Source organism: Octopus bimaculoides, chromosome 20 (genome assembly GCF_046866305.1).
Source record: "Octopus bimaculoides isolate indiv1 chromosome 20, ASM4686630v1, whole genome shotgun sequence".
Lineage (NCBI taxonomy): Eukaryota > Metazoa > Mollusca > Cephalopoda > Octopoda > Octopodidae > Octopus > Octopus bimaculoides.
Genome location: NC_142947.1, coordinates 3,383,513 through 3,407,621, shown reverse-complemented (window position 1 = coordinate 3,407,621; position 24,109 = coordinate 3,383,513). Strand labels below are relative to the sequence as shown.

Genomic DNA, 24,109 nt, shown 5'->3' with positions numbered 1-24,109 from the left:
ATGTGTATCTGGGAGTGTAAATGGATGAATGGATTGATAGATTCATCTGTGTGTGTGTGTCTATGTACTTATACATTTATGGAAATGAGTGCTTCACAAGATTACTACAACCATTCTACATTTCAATTCGTTTTAAAAAATTGATACGAAGCCAATTTCTGGTGTAACCCTGTCATGCATTAATATCGGGAAAAGAAAAAAATAACTACTAACTACAAAATAGTGATAAAAAATATGCATATCGAGAACAGAAAAAAATGCATATAGAATATTAAAAAAGAATTCTTCCCGACAATATACGGTCGTCATTGTATGGGTGAGAACAATTGATGAAACTATAAATTATGGAGACAATATTAAAAAGTGATAATTGTATAGGACTATATATACCCGTATTTTATTTAGTGAAAAACATAATGAAATCCTGCTTTTGCTGTGACTTGTGTCATGGATGGTGTTCGTTATTTAATGAGCTTTTCTGCTGCCGTTGATTTACAGCACGTGCTAGATTACATTTTTTGTCATAAAGTACATTTACGGATGCATGTATCCACGTTTATGCATATATATATGTATGTATGCATATATATATATATATATATATATATATATATATATATATATATATATATATATATGTATGCATATATACATTTATATGTATATATGTAAATATATATATATGCACATATGTATAAACATACATACATCAACATATATATGTATGTGTATATATATATATGTGTGTGTGGGTTTACATCTATTTATACATGCACACGCGTGCACGAGACTTGTACATGGTGTCATACCCTACTCGTTTATATACGCAGGTATATACATGCACTCATACATTAAACGATAGTAAATGTGTAAGACAAAGTGACAAAAAAGACATATAGAAAAACAGGAACGGAGAACGCGTGAGAAAGAGAGAGAATGAGAGAGACAATGAATAAACGACTTCATGTCATTCTTATGTATGTTTCCCATTGTTAAACGAAGCGTAGGACTTTACTTGCAATGCTTAATACTGTTGCTGTTGTTGTCGTTGGTGATCGTCTTTCTATTGTTGTTGTACTTAGTTCTTTTTCTTCCATTCTATTTACACTTTGTTTTCAGTTATTTCTTTAGAATAGAAAGAGGCCAATAAACAGGAGATTGGTTCTATGAAACTTCCGCTGACAGATAAATCAATATAGCCTTTTCTACTGTAATTCTTTGCTAGATATCACCTCACAATCATTGGCTCTACAAGTCTACGTGTATCCAGCAGGTAGTTGATTCACAGCGAGATAATACAAGGCACGTTGAATGTGAGAGGAACACCGAAAGGGAGACAAATGGAAGAGAAAGAGAGAGTTAGGGAGAGAGAGAAAGGAAGAAAGAAAGGCAAAGTGGGAGAAAGAGAGAGCGATATGGCTTACTGGGAGTGAGAAAGTGAAAAACAAATTGAAGAATTTAGTATTAGAACATATCCCAAAGCTGGTTAATAGAGGATGGGCGAAAATAATCAGAATCAGGCTGGTTTGTTGAAGTTGCAACAAATAATACTTACCAGAAAAGTTAATGCTTTCGTCTCCGACAAAAATTTTATTTTGTAACTAATTGCAAAGGACTGCTAGTACATGAGCATTTGAAGGAACTTAAGGATGAGAATAACACGCCAAGCAGGTAGACGGGGACTCTCTCAACAATAGTCGAGGGATTACTTTACGTATATATAATATTCGTAATTTTTATATATTTCTGTGTTATTAATTAACTGTGTTACTAAGTTACTGATTTCTTTATTGCCCACAAGGGGCTAAACATTGAGGGGACAAACAAGGACAGACAAAGGGATTTAGTCGATTACTGGTACTTAATTTATCGACTCTAAGGAATGAAAGGCAAAGTCGACTTCAGCGGAACTTGAACTCAGAACGTAACGTCAGATGAAATGCGGCTAACGTTTTTGCCAGCTCGCCGCCTGTGTTACTAAGTTACTGTGTTTCTAACGACATCACCAACCATTTTTCATATGTGCACTCACCCCCCTCTCTCTCTCTCTCTCTCTCTCTCTGTAAATACAATATATATATATATATATATATATATATATATATATATATATCAGTGAATTATAATCAACTTCGTAAACTTGTGTTGTGATTCCTCTGTGTGCGTATGTGCTATATAAACTAGGTTTTTAAACTTGCGTAGTCTTTCTCAATAGCAAATATAGATGTATTACTCTTCACACACACACAAACACACATTATATATATATATATATATATATATATATATATATATATATATATATATATATATATATATATATGCGTAGGTGCCTGCATGAAGTTATCTGTGCATACGAGCTAATTTGCATGTAAACTTGTTAATTTATGCATGAGTGCTTTAGTATGACGATCGATATACGTAGGATTGCTCTCGGCATCTTGAACTAATTTCGAAATTCTCATTTCACATCCATCTACACGCTTCAAATCATCCCTTCTTCCATATATGCACGCATATAAATATACAATCTGATATATATATATATATATAAATACACATATATGTACTTATATGTATATATACACACATATATATATACATATATATTCATATATATACGTATTTGTATACATATATATACATATATTTACACATATGTATGCATATATATGCATATATATATATATATATATATATATATATATATATTCACACGCACGCACACCAATCATACCCAACAATTGAAATAATGAGTGACTTTGTTTTTATTGTGCGTTTCAATGTTTCTTTTTTTTTATTAGGATATGTATATTTTATCATGTATCTCGTCATTTCGTTTTTAATTTCCGCCATGCTGATAAACATTTTCACTACATAATACCGTGTGATATTCACATATTCAATATTGTAAATGCGCACTTCTACAACTACTGCCATTGATACTACTACTAATGATAATAATAGTAATAATTATAGTAATAATAATAATACTCTCTTCCATTATTTTACATGAATAAATATTTTATTATTGCATGGCCATCCATACATGTATGTATTGTCAATAACGAAATGTCCAATATCTCTGCAATACATCGCTTAGAATTACTTCATCAATTATTCACGTGATTGCCAATCTAACGTCTGTAATCTAAGAAGATTGCATTTGCAGTGTCATGTGTGGCTAGTTTTCATTCTTAATATCCGCACAGCCGTTGCTGCTTTGCCTATGCGATCTTGGTCCGTCTGGTGACTTTAATTTTGATACTCAAGGGTTGCGATAGTGAGTGAAACAGCCAAACCACTTGGCCACGCTCAATGCGAAATTTCGATCTGAATAATAACGGAGAAATTATTTCGACGTAGTAATATAAGCCGACTAAAAACCTGATGCAAAAATAGTCAGACAATTGAATGGCAACTGTGGGTTCTTAAATAATTATCTGTTATTACAAATGTTTGGCATTCATTACTGGAATATAAGATTGTCTAATATTGCTGTTTATTATTAAACATTAATTTATACTAGTTAATTCAACTGCTCAAGGCGATCTGGTTAAACTGCCAATTTTGCCAACAGTAATGATTGTCAGTATAGATATCTAATTTAGATTCTTGTCAGATATATGAGGGAAACGAAATACGATTTTGTTCTATGATAATTGCTTTTCTGGAAGGCATTAGCATTCTGTTTGTCACTTGTGTGAGTGTATGTGTGTTCGTGTGTGGTTTAAAAAGTAGGAAAAGGGCTGCGTCAATGGCGTTTTACAATGACTTCTGTGTCTGGAGAAAGGAAGGTAAAATTTAAGCACATATGTTTTCACACGTACAATGAAAGTTGGTGAGAAACTGGGAACAAATGTTTCTTTCTGATTTAGATACCCTGGCAGCATAATTTAAATGTTGGTAGGAAAATAGGGTTGGCACGATGACGCAAAAGGTCCAGAAAATATCAATGAAAAGCATTCATTTCTAATGTGTTTTCAATCAAAGTCTATGTATCTCTTTCTTACCAAACTTAGCTACAGTAGTAGTTCTGTATTTTCGTTCAACATGGGACACCCAATGTCACACATCACTTAACGTAGTATGCTAGTCAGAGTAGAGAAGTGTTTTTTGCGGTCTTACAACAGGCGACATTTAAATCTACATCTCTCGAGCATTTATAACCAAGCTTTCGCGATTTTTATTTGAACTGCAGTAGAAAATATTCGTCGCACAATCGAATCACTTCACGGTAATAACAATCAACTTCTGTCATTCAAATTCAAAATTGCTAACGACTAGCGCCACGCTTGAAACTCAAGACTACCAAGGAATTTGAATCAAACCGTTTTGATCCCTACATGTACCTCCCAATAAATTGGTTAATTGTCCTTCTTTCGTTTGTTCACTAACTCATATATATCTATATGAGTAACTGGACACTATGCACAACATAACCGAAAGAACGGTGGCTGTGACTCTTATACTCAAATCTGCTCTTGATGGCGAGTCGTTTCTACTGAGGCATCGTCGTACCGAGGCACACAGTAGCAATAATTGTGATTTACATGCCTTTTTGCCGCGCCGTTCAATACGTGAATGATTTCAATTGTTCTATAACATTTAATGCCATTCATTGATTTTCTCCTGATGCTTACTTGATTTGGAATGCCGCCAATATTGTTTCTAAACCTCATGATTAAACACACACACACACAGACACACACTTGCATGCTTTTTCCTAGAAGGTGAGTTGCGTTTTTTTGTTGTTTGTTCCTACTCATTTTTTTCTACTCATTAGTGACATATGGTTTTTGTTTTCTTTGTTTTTGATTTTCATTAAATCTAATAGAATCTAGTAGAACAATTTAAATCGCTGTTGCCAAATGAACTATATGGTAATATAATCGATATATGATAAATTATGATTAATGGAATATCTAATACATATTTCCTTCCAGTTATTTTAAGCACTGCAAACGACGGTAATTTGATGTATATTACGTGTAAATACGCATTAATTGTTGGTCGATGCCCAAGTATACCATAATATGATATATATACATATATATATATATATTCTGTTATGTATAATATCCATTAATAGGTGCTGGTAGCATTAGTAAGTATGGATATCATTTGATATAGAGTATCATGGATATCAGTAGAAAGAAATGGAGGGGGCGGTCGATTTGTCTGAAATAGCAGTCATATCTGCTTCAGATCACTTCGTCTGTTTTTAAACATCCGGAATCCGAGGTGTCAATTTTAGAATTTAAATACAACGCGGAAGAGGAAAGAACGAAATGACGGGGATATTGAACATTCCTCCATTTGCGCATGTATATATTATAGTCTTTCTTTGTGTGTGTGTGCCTGACAAGACATAGGCAAAGTTTTGTGTAATGGTTTCAAAGTTTCAAGTGCCTCTTTGTAAAAGACCATGTGCAAGTCTCCAAGCTAATTTCTTTATCTAATTACCAAATTACTGAGAATTTTGTGGCTATTATTCCTCATACTTCGTTGAACGAAGGTGCATCATTTTGAGCATACGTGTGTACAGAATTTATGCCTATATAGATACACGCACATTTATATAGTTTACTCTTTGAAGAACGATATAATAAAAATATAAATCACTTTAACACTTAGATTGATATACACATGGAGGAACAACCAGTCACAGGTGGCATTTTTTATTATTAAATTCCTTTAAAGAATGAGGACATTCTGTATTGGTGAAGACTTTCTTTCATGTTCTGATATTTTCCTAACAAAAGTAGCTGATCCGGTCAATTTCGCGTAGTTTTCCTGCTTCTACAGAAACGAAGTTGCAGCTGCTAGTTCGTTCTAAATTTACTATTTTATTACTTTCTACAGTTACATGCAAAAATCAGTCACATTACCAGTGTCTTTAATAACAGCAGTGTTGAAATATTTGAAGATTTAACCACAGTAACTCCTTTTGAAGATTTAACCACAGTAACTCCTTTTAAAATGAGCCCTCCGTTGGTTACAACGACGAGGGTACCAGCAGATATGATCGACGGAATAGCTTGCTCGTCAAATTAACGTGCAAGTGGTTGAGCACTCCACAGACACGTGTACCCTTAATGTAGTTCTAAGGAAGATTCAGAGTGAAACAAAGTTTGGCAAGATCGACCCTTTGAAATACATGTACTGCTCATTTTTGCCAGCTGAGTTGACTGGAGCAACATGAAATAAAGTGTCTTGCTCAAGGACACAACGCGTCACCTGGAATTGAACTCACGACCTTACAATCATGAGCCGAATTCCTTAACCATTAAGCCACGCGCCTTCACTGTTGCATTCTATAACACGCTGAATCTCTATGAGAACTATGTTACTGCTGCGCGTCTTTGTAGAGTACACGCTAAGTTCATGAGCAGGCTGTTCTTTTGATCGAATCAAGTGGAATATTTGCCAATGTAATCGACGGAGTGTCAGTTTGTTTGTTCAGAAGAAAACTGTGCAACGATGTGCAAGTTTCATTTTGCCTCTATTCTGACAACTTTCTGCGCTTTTAAGCATTTTGAGAGAATTAATGTCATTTATTTGTTTAATGTTTGTGTTAAATAGCGCAAAATATTTACTCTCATTCTTTATGATTGATTACATGTGTTAACGTACGAATGTTAGGCTATACAGATTAAAAGCGTATAACAAAAACAGTATAGTCAATATCACTATATTTTAACAAGGAGCAGAAAACTTAATACACGAACAATATATATTCAGCGATTAGGGGCAACTATACCGCGCTTATTCTGTTCTCCTCGGAGGCGCATTTAACTCCGCATTTATCTCACCTTATAACACTGACAGAAATTATGTTATTAATTAATCCAGTTTTTCTCTCCTTGCTACGCACTATTATTAATTCGCTAAGTACATTAATTATTCAAATATTGAATCTCAAAAGCTGTAATTCTACCACATTCATATTATCTTTACGAAAAAGAAAGCATTTCATAGCTATCTATCTTGTTTTTATGTCGTGATTTTTTACATTATTATTTTTCCATATTGTTTACAAATGTATGTAATAAAATATGCATATGTCAATTTATCATAAGTGTCCACTGAATACTTATCTGATGTTGATATTTCCACTTATACTCTCTCTCTCTCTCTCACTCTTTCTCTCCCTCTCCCTCTGTTTGACTTCCTTATTAGTCTAAGTATATCTCTATTCGCATAGGACATCTATTTCTCCAGCAATGATAACTGATAACTATATATGCATATACATATATGTGTGTGTAAACACGCACACAAACAAACACCCACACAAACAAAAACACATACCCAGCTATACGATAAGCACAGAGAAAAACGCTTTCTCTCTTAATTATTTCTGTTATTACACTGCATCAATGATGGGTTACTACCAAACTGTGATTAGTCGAAGACATCGATCACGGTATTACCTTAAATAAACCTCGTAATTATTATCTCATCACTTTTTGCTAAGTTACGACGAAGTAAACAAAACAAGTGTAGAGCAAACACTTAGACAAAGACATAGATATATAAACTGTAAGTGTGTACACACACACACACACACACACACACACACACATATATATATATATATATATATATATATATATATATATATATACACAAAGTAGGGGTCTGAAGCCAGACCTATGTAAGAAGCAAATTTCTTACCAGAGAGCTATGCCAGAGCCTATAGATATTGCTTCCCAACCACATAGTACCGGGTTCATACATCCATACACACATAAATATAGATATGTGGGTGTGTGTGTGTGTGTGTGTGTGTGTGTGTGTGTGTGTCTGTGGGTGTCTGCATGAACGTGGATATTTTTTGGGACTGATACAAAGACCACAAACATAGACAGACATAAAACATACAAAATTGTTTTTATTCTCTTAAAAATAAAACAACAATATTATAGCAAGTAATACATTCAGATATTTTTTGCCGAGGAGCTTCCATTCGTTTCCATGTATTTCTTGTATTTATTATTATACTAATTATTACTATTGTTATTATTATTAGTAGTAGTTAGTAGTCGTAGTATTAGTATTAGTAGTAGTAGTAGTAGTAGTAGTAGTAGTAGTAGTAGTAACTTTGCAGCCAGGAGAAAACATTTTCTCTCTTTCATTCAACAAAAAGTATTTTATACGTATGTAGTAATGTTTTTTTTTCTTTTGCAGTAATGTTATAAAGAACAACGCAATATGATAATGATGACTGTGGGGGGAAATGATGATGATGGTCGTGTGGGGGAAGGAGTGGGGGTGCGGTAGTCATGATAACGGCAAGCGCAGGGGGTCGAGATTAATTCGATGACGTCGATGTTGACCAATATTGTGCTGATAATGAAAATCGTGATGATATTAGCGGGATGCAAGATAAGTGTAATGATGAAGTTGAAATGGGAAAAATAAATAAATAAATAAATAATAATAATCTGGGATATGCCAATACACAGAGATAGAGAAATTAATGGTAATAGCCCCGATATAGTTGCGAGAGATCCCCGAGAAAAAATCCTTTCTAATTGATGTATCAATACCAACAGATGTCAATGTTTCTCTACAAGAAAAGGAGAAACTTTCAAAATACAAAGATTTGGAAATAGAAGTAACTCGAATGTGGATTCTAAAAACTGTAACAATTCCTATCATAGAAGGCGCATTAGGTATGATAAAAAATATTCAAACAAACATATAACGAAAACACCAGGACTTACAAGTATATATAACATACAGAAATTTGCACTACTAGGTATCGCACACATCCTACGTAAAACACTTTCAATACAGTAAAAATAAGAACATCGCAACACACTCACACACGCATACTTACATATATATAAATATTACATCAGTAGACAACTGGTACTTATTTTAGCAACAATAAAATGATGGAATGCTATTTTGACATGCTATTTATATTATGAATGCAGACACACAAATATATTTGAAAGAGACAGGGTTCGGATTCTCTGTAGCCACTCACTGGCCAATGTTTCTGTTTTCTAAGGGCATTTAGCAAACCTTTAGACATTTTCCAGAGCTATTCTTCGTTGAGATTTACTTTATTTTCTGTAAAGCACCAACTCAGAGCTTCTACGTTTGTTTATAATGTGTGCCTCTGCGTGTGTGTGTGTGTGTGTACACATATGCGTGTGAAGATTTGAAATTCTTATAAGCTAGTATAACCCGACATTCCATATGTGCATCAATGAATGCGAGATTGTCGAGTCAGATATTTATGTGTTTATATAAGCCTGTGTGTCTATATAAATAATTAAGCGTATGGAGACCTGTTCTATATAAATATATTTATACTGTTACGTCCATCAGTTTGCACATATGAACATATGTATTGCTATCTGCATATGTATATATATTTTGCATACATACAAATGCTATTTAATAAGGCATTTATTAATATTTGTGTTGTTGCATATATAAGGAGATGCTTACAAAGAAATGAAACATATGTGTGTGTACGTATATATGGCATCTTCTGCGTTTCAGCGTTATATTCGTAGTGGGTTTATGTATTGTTTTACTTCGTTTCAGTATGTGTATATAGGTCTGCTGATGTGTGTGAGGGTAAATATATGCACGAGATTTGTAAACTTGTTGACAGCCATATACTGGTAAGAGGATTAAACGATAGTTGAATGCATTCGGTTTAAGAAGAAATACTGGAAGAAGAAAAAAATCATTCCGCTAACAAATTTGGGAAAGAAAAAAAAAACTACAATCATAAGAACAACAATGGTAATAATAATAATAATAATAATAATAATAATAATAATAATAATAATAATAATAATAATAATAATAATAATAATAACAATAATGATAAATAGATAAGGAGTGGAAGAATAAAAAGAATGATAACAACAACAATAATTATAATAAATAATAACGGAAATATCTTGAGTAGTAATGATATAAACAAGAACATCAAAAACATCCAATCATCCTCAACACTATTATCATGAACCACTGTCACAATACCATCAGTGTCAGTATATATGGTCATCCTCATCGTCATCATAATCATTATTGTTACGATTTCTAAAAGTTGTGAACGGGCAACTCTGTGAGCACGCGAAACAAAAGTCATGAGCGGAATTTCTTCTGTCTTTACGACCATCAGGTCAAATGTCACCGAGGTCGTCTTCGCCCTTTTATTGTTTCCGGGACAATAAAATAACTACGAGTTCGATGTAATCGACGAGTCACCTCAAGCAAAATTTCACGCCTGTGCGTGTGTGTATGTGGGTGTGTGTGTGTGTGTGTGTGTGTGTGTGAATATTATCGGTAGGACCTTGCTTCCCACTCAGAAAACTGAATGGAGCGGTGGCCAGCAGCAACAGTTTGTATCCAGTGATCATCTGGGGTTTCAAGCCTGGTCTGTCACAACTTTCCGTTGGTGTGTCATCAGGGGCGGCCATATCACTGCTTCTCATCTCCTTTCCGCTTATTTCCTCCACGTATATATGTATGTTTATGAGTGTGTATGTATGGGATAGTTAGATGTATGTCTATGTATGTGAATATATATATATATATACATATATGTACTCACTCACACATACACACATATGCATATATATGATTATGTGTGCGTGTGCTCAATGTAACTAACTTTAGTGGTTTCGCTAATGGATTCAAAAATGAAACAGTAATGTGAAATATAGTAACTACACCTAACCAAGAATTAATACGGAACCAATTTTATAGGGAAAATCGTCATATTGAAAACCTAAATACGTCACCTCTACAGAAAAGGCCCTGCCAATATATTCTATGGAATATGGTCAGTGTTTTGAAGTACATATTGATTAAAATGTCAAGTCGTTCTCGTCTTCTGCTGAGGTTTTCATTCAAGCGGTTTTATGGTGCCGTCAAAAAGAAGAAACGTATCAAATCTGAGAGAGGCAAGGAACAGCAATGCATCAGCAGTGACAGTTGCCACTAATAATTCTATGCATAATATATTTAGATACAGAGATAGATAGATAGATAGATAGATAGATAGATAGATAGATAGATAGATAGATAGATAGATAGATAGATAGATAGATAGATAGATAGTTAGATAGATAGATAAATAGATAGAACATGCATACACACATTGATTGATTGATTGACGAATAAATATAAATGCGTGCCTCGGTATATATATATATATATATATATATATATATATATATATATATATACACATACAGATATGAATATAAGTATATAAATATACATATGCTAGTGTATAGACGTATGTGCGTGTGTTTCTAAACACCTATTACATTCATATATACAAGACACGTAGGCATCGCAAACGCGTTATATATATATATATATATATATATATATATATATATGCTTAGACACATATGCATACTTTCAGATCCAAAGAAGAGCACGTGGAATACACACACACGCACATGTACGCATGATTATATATATACAAATATCTATTCAAATGTATATATTTGACTAACATTCAGTACACGTCTTTATCTCCCGATGAAGTGCCTATCATTCCGAAAGCTTGCACAAATATCCATTGGAGTGAAATCCTGTTTGTGTTTTTACTGTCCATATGTGTTCAATTTGTCGCTTTCGTGTTCATACAATTTCCTACTGAGATATTTCAACTTGGCCTAGCTACGTCCATCTAACCGGAAATAGTGCATAGGAGCGAACTACTGAAGTCGAAGGGGATCTGTCACATCATAAAAGCTCCTGAAATGACGTTCCACAATGTGGTCCATTAGGCGGGAAAAATAAATGTTAGCAAACCCTATATCATAACATGCAACCAACGAATATGTGACTGTTTCTACGTACTTGCGTGCATGTGTGTGTGTGTGTTTGTGTATTTGCGTGCGTGCATGCTCGAATGTGTGCAAGACTTTATCTGTGTACTGAGAAAGATATATGTGAACGCATGTATATAAGTATATATTTAAAGTGTTACAGTTGATGCTTCCATTCCTCTATCTGACTTTCTTTCTCTCTGTCTCTCTACCCATATATATATATATATATATATATACAGTGATAGATAGAGACAGACTAGAGGATGTTCATAATGGGATATTGAAACACTGGCAGATCGCTGATTTACGATGATAGCTTCACACACATAAATGAATGTAAATCTATTACTGTATGAAAAAGAAAAACAACATATAAATACGTATGTTCTTAAAGGTTATTGTGACTCCGCTACGGTATACATGGTTTCGTAAAAGACAACCATATTGCACAGCCATTTCAGTTCATGTACATATATAGAATCACACACATCTCTACCGATATATTATCCGGCATATACAGGTGTTTGATATATATATATATATATATATATATATAATATTCGTGTGTATTCGTATATATGTATGTAAGTTTTTATGTGTATATAAATATGTGTCCTGTTTGCATATACGTCTACTTCTAAATTAATATTCATAGAAATAGACACAGCCCTAAATATTTGAAAGTCACTTTTGATATATGTAATGGAAAGTATGCACATCGTAAATAAAAATGCTGCTATAACTGTATCTTTGTATTGAATAACTTAAACACCTTGAAAAATACAAATGCTTGACAAAAATTCGTATGACAATATTCGTTTTCCATCATATCTCAGATTACGTAGGTAGACAGAGTCATTGGATTTATACTGTAATATAACCTCTTGGATATATGATGAGTTAAACCAGATGTTATACGATGGATATAAGCTTACCCATCGTCAGTTTCTAAATTCTTCACTAAAGTCATCCGTATCTACTATCCCATCATTACAATAGGTTCTTGCTATTTTGCGAATCACACTGCCAGAGTATTCACGAGATTCTCTTCATATTATCTCAACACCAAATCCCTCAGGTTTGGCCAGTGGGTGATTGGAGTCAATATAGATATGGGTGACGTTATTTGGATAATTTATGGTTAATATTTTGTTTCGAATTATTGATCTAGACTTTTGGCTACCGCCATATTTGAAAGCGTATTTATCGACAGTCTGTGTCACATACGCTTTCCGTTTAATTAATATCTACATTTGTAAGCGGTTAGGCTGTTCATGTTCTGTTATATAGGATATTCTGCTGGGCTATCACCATTGTACAATCCAAACCAATGAACGTGAAGAGGGGCAAATATAAAATGCCATTAAGTTTTAGTAGGTCAAACTCATGAGAGAGGTTACACAAAGGGGTAACCTCCATTATAAAACCCTAATCGTAATTGGTACTGCAATTCCGTCCAAATCAGTAGGCTAATTGTCGCAGAATCCCTCCTCACAAGAGGGGATTAAAAAGGGAGAATGTAATTAGATATAGATGGATAAAAGTCACAAGTAGATAGACAGATAGCTAGATAGATATGTAGACAGATAGCTGATGGATAGGCAGATAGCTAGCTAGCTAGGTAGGAAGATAGCTAGCTAGCTAGGAAGATAGCTAGCTAGCTAGATAGATAGATAGATAGCTAGATAGGAAGATAGCTAGCTAGCTAGATAGGAAGATAGCTAGCTAGCTAGATAGGAAGATAGATAGATAGATAGATAGATAGATAGATAGATATGTTTTTATTATAGCCACACAGGGCTGAACACAGAAATTGGACGAAATACAAGCGTAGAGTTTTTCATTTTCGAGGTGGGCTGGGTGGGACACACAAAGAAAAGTCAAATCAATAGGGATTGTAATCGTTGGGGTGTGTGGTGTACAAAAATTATAAATCTTCCCAAAAACGGGAATAAATATTGTTTACAGTTTAGGTGTATCCTTGGAGTGAAAAACCTACAAAAAAGCACCAAGGTCACCTCAGGCAGTTCAAAATGTACATAAAAGTAAGTACCTTTTCTCTCGTTTTCTCTTTTTGTTACAAATTAATGCTTAAAATGGTGTCGTCTTTCATACTCACCAATTTTGCCACATTTACCCATTTTTTATTGAAGCTTTCATTCGACAACGCTTTCCTCTCTATCCTCATCCTCCTTTTCAAGTGGTACTTGAAAAAGTTGACGAGGGACTGACCAGAGAGGAAAGTGTTTGTTTGTAAACCTTTCAAACGCGTCCACCACACACATTCTTTCGCCATAGCTATCAGTGTTACGTAAACCGTTTTTCCTTCCCGTTTAAAGGAAGGTGGCGGAACAATATTCACGATAGACTCGGCCGATAAGCGGGCTCGTCCCACACGCGACAGCAGCCGTTCGACGAAGGTCCACAGCTCTGAAATATCTGGACACTGCACGAGTGCGTGCAGAACGGTTTCGTCGCTCTGACCGCATCTCGGGCAGGTCGGTCCGGTGGTTTTCGAACCGTGTCTGTAGACCTTCTCTCGAACTGGTAGTGCGTCCCGATAGCATTGCCAAGCCAGGGATCTCTGGAAATTATCCATAGGCCCCGGCCCGAACGTTGTCTTGAAAAGGCGAGTTAGGAATTTCTCGTCGACACCCAGGTTTGCCCCGAGAGTGTCGTCGGACCTCCCCTCCACTAGTCCTCTATAGAACGCATTGGTCGTTTGTAAGTTGCACAAGTTTGATCCCGGACGGCAGAGCTGTTGTAGAGCTTGGCGACACTCGCGGTGCCAATCGCCCAGTTTCGGTCTCTTTTTGATCCATGTTTGCAGTTCGGTGAGTGAGACGAGCTGCGGGAAGGCGAGCCTCACAAACGGCGCCCACACCTGTTCACCGTCTTCAATGAAGTTCCAGAGATGCCGCAGTCTCAGCGCATGTCTGCGCATCATTAACCACGGCATCCCCAGTCCTCCATGTAACGGTTGTTGACAGCAAATGGATCGCCTCACCATCGGAACGCCACCCTTCCACAGAAAGCGGAAGAGTATGCGTTCTAGTTTCGTGATGGTGGCATTGGGACAAGGTACGACGGTCAGGCGGTAATCAATGACTGATGCGATATACGCATTAGCCACCTCCGCCCGACCTTTTAGAGATAACTTTCTCTCGGCCCATGTTTGGCTGAGTTTGATTACTCTACTGGTGATTTCGTCCCAGTTCTTATCCATCTGGAGGTCCGGATTGAACCAGACCCCGAGCAGTTTAACCGGTCCGTCCGTCCAGCGTCCCACTACGGAGTCACTGTTGGACGGTATAGGCTTGCTTCTCCAGGTGCCGAGTAGCAAACCCACCGACTTTTCCGGGTTAAGTTTTGCTCCTGTCACCGTTTCGTATTCTTTAAGTGTCTCGCTTAGCATCTCGACGTGCTTTTCGCTCGACACTATGACGGTGACATCGTCCGCATATGCAGACACGCTCGTCCCGCAACCCAGCTCCCGTGGGATACCCCTCAGTGTCGCCAGCTTCCGCAGTAGTGGTTCGAGCGTCAATACATACAGAAGCGCCGACAGGGGACATCCCTGACGGACCGAACGCTTGATGTCGAAAGGTTTTGACAGGTGACCGTTCACCCGAATTACCGATCGGATGCCGCTATACAAGGCAGCGATCCAACCGCGGAAAACGGGACCAAAGCCAGCCGCCCTGAGGACGGCCGCCAGGTATCGATGGTCCACCCTATCGAAGGCTTTAGATTGATCTAAATTGATCAACGCCCCACCCATGCCAGGATCCTTAACTACCCTGTCCATGATGTAGCGCATGAGGTGGAGGTTGTCATGGATGCTTCTGCCCGGCACTGCGCATGTTTGCGCCTTGTCGACCAGTTTATCGATGACAAGCGCCAACCTCTCGGCTATTACTTTGGCCAAAATTTTCAAATCTGCGTTGAGCAGAGTGATGGGCCTGAAATTATCTATAAAATTCCCCTTGTTTGGGTCTTTCTTCAGCAATGTCACTGCACCTCGGCTCACGAAACTGGGAATTCTCCCGTTTTGTTGCCAGTTGCAGTAGACTGATGCCAAGAGGTCTCCAAACAAGTCTGGCATTTGGCAATACAGCTCGTAGGGTAGACCATCCAATCCAGGCGACTTATCCCTCGCGCAGCCCGCCATAGCATCCCTTATTTCAGCAGCTGTGATGGGACCCTCACAACACTCTGCTTCTCCCGCCGTGAGCCGCGGCAGGCCAGTCAGGTAGGCACTGAAGTCCATCCTGCGTTCCGACCCACCGCTCGCACCAAACAGTCGAGCAAAGTGCTGTTGAAAGGCCCCACACATCCTTTCGGGTTCGAGTAAACTGCATCCTTGTTCATCAATTAGAGACCGAATAGTGGCTCTGTCACCGCGTTGCGCCTCCGCCACCCGGGCTTCTCGCGCAGCTTCGATCCCTTCGTTCCTTAAGGCACGCATTTTAGCTCTGACGACGCAACCTTCGTGTTTGGCGTTGAGGTGTTGGTCGAGGGCCATCCTCGCTGCCAAAACGTTGGTTGCGCTGCCAGTTGTAAGTGCCTCTTCTAGTTTCTTGACTAAGTCTCCCTCTATTCTATTTCGATCTATCGCTAGTTCTTTACTAAACCTAATAGATTCCGATTTAATTGCTATTTTCAGGGCAAACCACCATCGGTTGTTAACGATGGCTCCTGTTAACGCCCTCTTAATTAATTCGTTAATCCGGTTCCTGTAAACTTGCCGCGCTAAGAGCGAAGCGTTCAGTTTCCAGTAACCGGGACCCTGCCTATGTGTTTTATCTAAGTCGAGCGTACACGTCACAAATTTGTGATCCGTGTAGCTGACTATTTTAAATTGTGGACATCCTACACTAACTCTATCCGCTGTCCTACATAGAACTCTATCTAGATACGATCTCGACGATCCGACGCGGTTTGTCCAAGTCCACGTTGGCACGTTCGGATAGTCGAGTCGGAACCTGTCAGACAAATGGAAACGTCTGAGCAGGTCTTTAAGGCACTTACATCCCCTTCTACTCCTATCCATTCCCACATAGTCTAGATGCGTGTCCAAGGTAGCGTTCCAGTCCCCTACTAATAGTAAAGGTCTTGACGTTCCCAGGAAAAACTCTAGACGTCTAAAGAAATCCGCCCGACCCGTTAAGGACGGTGCATACACTGCCATCAGACGGAAAGCACATCCGTTTGTACCATCGACGTCCACGACAACCAGCCTACCCTCCGGGTCTAGGAATATTGGCCTTACTTTTAGGTTCAGACTCTTTCGAAAAAACACCGCGGTACCACCACCACCCATGTTTGGCAGACAGGGAGAAAAATAAATGTCGAATTGTCCGCCAAACATGGACTTTAGGGTCCGCGGGTTACTGAGTCTGGTTTCACTGATAGCTATTATTTCTATGTTCTGTGACCTGATGTCATTTAGAAGATATCCTTGCTTCCAAGCTGACGCCAAGCCACGTACATTTACACAACCTATTTTAAGCATAATTTAGTCGAAAAGTGTAAAGAGTCGAGAGAGAAGGTTACTTACTCATTTCGACAGTTTTACACTGTTCCTCCTTAGAAGTGTCTATGAGTAAGTCTTTGTATAATTTTTTAGAGAGGTATTTTTGGAAACCCCCTACCGCATTTGGATAGAGGGATTTGAGTGAGTGGTGCTGTGTTGGTGTCAAATGTAATATTTTTATATGTTCTGGTGGTGTTGTTCTTGGATGATTGTTTGTTTTCATGTCATCTTCACATATGTTTGTGTGATATGCAATATACTCCATTAATTTTATGTCTTTTGTGTTTATGGCCGAGAGCATTGTATGCGTTTTTGTGGTGTTGGTGTTGGTGTTAGTTTGGTTTTGTAAGGGGCTTTCAGGGTTTGTGTACCTCCCTGCTTTGCTTGTGCTTGGTTTTGTCTTTTTTAATCTTTTTCTCTTACCCCCTGTGGCTATCTGCCATTCCACTGGACTGTCATCGTTTGACGAAAAGTCCGACAGATCAGAGGGGGGTAAGGGCAAGGCATCAGGTTCTATGCCTGTATTGTGTGGTGTGTGTGTTGTTGGGGATTTAGGTTTTGCATTTGTTTTTTCTTCGTTGATGTTTGTTTTCTTCGTTGTTGTTCTTGGTATTGGTGTTGGTCTATCTTTTGATGTTGGTGGTGGTGTTGTTTCCCTAATTGGTTTTGGTGTTGGAGTTGATTGTGGTGGTGTTTTTTCTTTTCTTGGTGTTGATGGTGATGTCGTTTGGTTTACTTTGTTGATGATCACTTGTGGGTTTGGTGGTGTTGGTAGCAAAGGTTGTTTTTTATTTATTTTTTGTTTTGGTTGTAACTGTTCTTGTTTCTTTTTTTGTGCCAAAACGCACTTTGAAATTAGGTGTTCTTGGCTTCCGCAGAGGTAGCAAAGCGGTTTTTTACCCTCCGCCACCACATAGAGGCTTTGTCCATTTTCCAAGTGAATCACATTCGGCAACTTTTCCAGTGAATCTTGATCCATCTGGATCAAAATTTCAATGCTTTTTCCGGTCCAGCTGTTATTATGAACAACAGTGGTTTCTAACACATTTATTGTTTTCAAATGAAAACATATCGCCGAAGTAATCCACTTGGACTCAATTTCCGGAGGGACATTATTTATTTTTATTCTACTCACTCTCTGTCCCATGTAGTATGGGACCATGATTAGTTCATCATTTTGTAAGGCTTCCATACTATACAATTTCGCCTCTTCTTCATTATTGAAACGAAATTGTACTGTATTAAATTGCAAACCCCAGTTTATATATTCTTTAATTTTCATGATTTTTTTGGCACATTTCTCAATTTCTGTTTTTGTAATTGGATTTGTTAATTTTTTACTTTTTCTTATTATTTTGTAAATGATGGTTCTTTTTTCCACGTCTTCTCTCACTTCTTTTGGGGTATGTAAAATTAAATTTTGTCCGGACGTAGAAAAAAGGGACCTGGTCTCTATAAGTTCTTTGTTTGTAAAATGTAAAGTTTCTTTTTTTTGTTTTAGCATGTCTGCAAAGTTTTTGTTGTTGTTGTTGGTGGTGGTGGTGGTGGTTGTGGTGTTGTGGCTTCTGTTCATTTTTCCTTCCTCTCTTTCGCTTGCTGTTTGTGAAGAGAGTAAAGGTTGAGTTGAACTGTTGCTGCTGCTGCTGCTACTTTTGTTGTTGTTGTTATCGTTGTTGTTGGTGGTGGTGGTGATGATGGCGTCAGCAGCAAAGGTGCTTACATCAGAGATATTTGTGACGGTTTTTACGCATGGTTTTGTAACCTTGGTTACAGTTTTGTTTTTGTTGTTGGTGTTGTTGGTGGTGACAGGGCTTTTAACAGTATCGATGACGTTGACAGCTTTGACTTTAGAATCTGTTGCTTCATTCTTTTTCTCGATGTCTGTTATTGTTTTGGTGTGTGTGCGCGTGCATGATTTATTTTTTTGTTCTCCTAGCGTCTCAAGTCTAGGAAAATGTTCGTTCATTAAAGTTTCTGTCCAGCGTTCTATGACTATGTTTCTCGACATTTTTCAATGTCGAGAAGAAAATATATAATTTTAAAAAGGTTGAAACTGCCCCTAAAGGGCCAATTCCTACCTTGAAAACACAATAAAAAGAAAGTTTGGTGCTTCACACACCTTATATACAAAAATTCCAACAAAATATGGGCAATAAAAGGTCAAATAAACGTTTACCTTCGCAGCCGATGTGACAGCACGTCCGTGAGAAGAGATAGATAGATAGATAGATAGATAGATAGGTAGGTAGGTAGGTACACACGTGTATGCATAGTTATAGTAGCCGAAGTACATTTCATCAACGAGAACTGAAGTCAGCTCCTAAGAAGAGTGAGTGTATTCGAGGACTACAACCCCAGAATGTCACCACGAGAAAATAACAAAAAAAATAAGAAAAGAAAACAGAAGAGCTCCATCTAGATTGTCTACATGCCGTTGACTCTCACAACATCTCGTCTGTTTGCTTCTGTGTACTTCAGATGTCTTCTCTTCACCGTTTCCCACTTAGACTCTCTCATCTTCTTTACACTTAAGACGTCTCACATAAAAAAGACGGACAACTGTTCACACATCATTGCATATATGCGAATGTACTACCATATCTTTCACGTTTTTTCTTTCTGCTTTCTTTACACTCTTTATGCATTTCGTTTATATTCTTCAGATGTACGCTAGATCTCCTTATAAATCTCTCTCTCTCACATATATGTGTATATATATATATATATATATATATATATATATATATATATCTCACACATACATATATTTCACTCTCTCACATACACACATGTATATATATTTCTCAGTACCATTCTCTACTTGTGTCTCAGTCAAGTTTTGCAGATATCAAGGAAATAACTGATGTGTACATTCGAAGAATAAGAAAAATATTAAAGACAACCTTACCTTATTCATATTGTCCTCATTGGTTGCATGTGAACGCGGGCGTATATGTGTGTGCGCTGCTAGTATGCGCCTATTAATATCTGTATATATGTACATCTGTTTGTATCCGCATGCCATGGATACGCTGACAAACATATACATTGTAAGACACACACACACACACACACACACACACACACACACACACACACACACACATATATATATATATATACAATTAGAAACGTATGCAGCCACGTGAGCGCATGAACACACGTACACACAGAGATACACACATATATATTTAGACTTTAAGCTCATAGGCAGATATAAACACAAGCTCAAACGAACAATCGCAGAAACAGACACACGCGTACACGTACACCCATATATGCGTGTGTGTGGTGTGTATGTGCGTGTGCGCGTGTGTGCATGTGCGTGCGTGTGTGCATGTGTGTGCGTGTGAATGTAGATGTACATACATTTATAAATATAACATATATATATATATCATAAGTTTTTTGGGGTTTTTTTTTCTTTTCTTGTTTTGCAAATTGTTATTAATCCGTAAAACTACTTATTCTATTCACTTCTATGGTTCTGTGAATAAGGTGCTCATTGGTGCGTGAAATATTGCATCGCATGGTTCATGGACGACTACGTACGTGGAAGGCAAATAATCTAGAAAGTCTTAAGTTTAGCGAGAGAGAAAGTTGTGACCTTCGTTTGCATAACGGAGTAAACAGATATTTTGGATTAGAAAGCAGAGGAGCAATAGGGAGGAACTAAATAGCGGAAAGTTCAGAGTCGAGAAACAAAGTAGCTATACATTTATAGATTTATAGCGTTAATAGAGACAAAAATATGGAGAAATAATCGATGGAAATGTGCATATATATATATATATATATATATATATATATATATATATATATATATATATATATATATATATATATATATATGTGTGTGTGTGTGTGTGTGTGTGTGTGTGTGTGTGTGTGTGTGTGTGTGCGTGTGTGTGTGTGTGTGTTTTGCGCAAGAGTTTTTATGTTTGAATTAGTGATTGAGTTATTGTGTATGTGTATACATAAATATATATATATATATATATATATATATATATATATATATATATATATATATATATAAACATGTGTGTATGCTTGCGTATGTGAGTTTGAGTGCGTACTTAAAGGTTAAAAATATGATTTCATACTCACATTTGTACATATGTGCGTACATTCTAGAATTGGTGTCTCTCAGAATATGAATATATCTACACACACACACACATATATGTACACACACACACACATATATGTACACACGTATCAGTGGGTTTAGGTATTTATTATCATGGACAGCAGCTCACAACTTTTTTCCTCTCATCAGTTACATATCCGTGATATATACAAGCATTGTTTTCATTGCCAGATTCTCTTCAGAATACAGTATATCGGCAGATATTATGTTCACAATATAATTATAAAAATACCTCCTATATACAGATAATAAAAAGATATGGCTGAAAACTACTGTATCAATCACAACAACGGGTTCATTTAAATGTTCGGGGAAAACGAACCTACGAATGGTTCATTTAAATGTTTGGTGGAATTTAAATGTTCCTTTCGTAGGTTCGTTTCCACTAACTGGCCCTGTGGATTACATCTAGTTGTTGAAGGAAAACTCTTGAAAACATGTTGGTTAAGTATTACTTTGAATTCCATTGCCAATCCCCATTACATCAAAACTCTTCTTTTTTTCCTGAAATATATTCAATATTACATATGTATGCGGTGAACTCAGCCACTTACACCGGAACTTAATGAGTTCCGATGATCGAAAAATTTGATCTTAATGGAGGTCTTTTCTTTATTTTTACAATTACAAATATTTTAGATATGCATACAAAATGAGACAAACGAACAACTTTACGAACCCTGTTATTCTACAAAAACAAAAACACAAAATAGCGATTATTGAAAAGTAATCCATATTGGATTATCACGCAAGTGTCATACCTTTAAAATTTTTCGCGTGACACCACAATTATTGCTTTTTCCTAAATGTACAGGAGATAATTAATTCAAAATTATTCATAAACCTGTTTCAACAACAACTTTATAATTATTATTTTTATTATTATCATTATTATTATTTGTTTTATTTTGTAACCTGTTCTTTTTCTAGAGAGATGACGTGTATTCATCTAATTCATTTTAACACTTATAAATTAGATTTCAATCTAATTTACATAATTTCTTTTATTATGTAAGTTACCGCAAAAATTTTTATCAGAACATGCAATAATTATTTCATATTCTCAATGAAAGTCAAGCAATTATTTCTATAAAATATAAAACAGCACAATTATATTTCCAGTTAGATTTATGTAAATTATCCTAAATACAAACGCGAATTATTTTCATTTTCTTCATTCCTGGCATACTATAAAATTTTTCTATGAAAGATTCTCAGAATGACTTTCGGACTCCGAATTATAATTCTTCACCACTGAAACTATTTCTCATCCCATTCCTCCCTCTTCATGTGAAGGATTACGTTTGAATTGAGCTTTACTTCCCATATGTAAATTTTCAGTCTTTATAAGGAATATGAACAATTGAAAACATCAAGAATTGCTCCTCAATTTAATTGCGTTCATAATTCGCATATTAGCAACGACCTACCGATGCTTTATAATTATCTCCTCAGAAATAATTGAAATTGGGAATCGAGAAATATTGGGATACAAGGAGGAATAATAGAATAAAGACAATCAGAACTGCCCAGGCCAAAACCTCATTTGCATAAATATCAAATAGTTTGTTGAATTCTAAAAAATCTGTTCCGAGCCAATGAGACATCACTGGATTCAAACCGTTCGTTGCAAATATTTAAACATAATGCAAGGCTTTCACAATAGTTTCCTTTTGTTGTTTACGCCTGCAAAAGCTTTGCCTTCATTTATTCATTGGTACAAGATAGCTGAAGCAGTGGAGCATTAATTCGAGAGCATTAACCGTAGCAATCCTATTTGCATTGTTGAAGAATATGATCTGAATATTTAGGATCTCCAAAATATAGTTCCGATTTTTATACTCGAGAGGCCTTTTTTGCTATCTGAATGTGAGAATATGCAATACGTTTTGTGTATAGTGATTGCTGAGATTAATGAGAAGTGATCACAAAACATCAGGCTATTTTTCTGTTGTGTATATTAAGGGATATAGTGAAAAGGTTGAATACAAGGAGACTAGTGATGTTCTGTGTTGTAACAAGACGCAATATAAAAATACAAAGAATTAGCTAGATATAATTCTGTGAGAAATAAGGACATATTATTAAGGGTTATTTTGATGGTAAATTGATCAGATAATAAATCGAGATGGAAGTTCTCTCAGGGGATGAAAAAAAAATCTGTGACTGAAGAATTTTCGTCGAATATAAAGGTGCTTGTAGCTAATCTAAGCAGCTGTGTATAACAAAAAATAAGGTTTGGTGAAAGTGGTCTTTCAGATTTATTTACGAATACGAGGCTAACAGAAACAGATGTTTAGCTTCCATTTGAAGCGCAATCGTATGAAATATGTAAATATGATGAATTATTTTCAGGAAATGGAGTGTCACATTTGCAGATATGACAAATGTCTGAAAATGTGAATTACATCAAAGTGAAATGGCCAGTGGTCTATAAGAGAGAGATGGGAAATTACATATATATCTGACGGGAAAACGATTTGGAACAACCCATTCAGCTAACATAGGAGGCTGCTTCTCTTGTTTTCACCGAATAATTTAATAATGTTTTACAATTATCTGTGCGAAAGAAACCGACCTCTGCGAAGTGTA

General features: G+C 36.4%; 1 long non-coding RNA gene across 1 annotated transcript in view; it reads right to left on the bottom strand.

Moving 5' to 3' along the window:
• The window catches only part of LOC149131571 (uncharacterized), a 415,346-nt gene that overhangs the window by 16,573 nt on the left and 374,664 nt on the right, over positions 1–24,109 (bottom strand). The gene's annotated exons all lie outside the window — the stretch shown is intronic.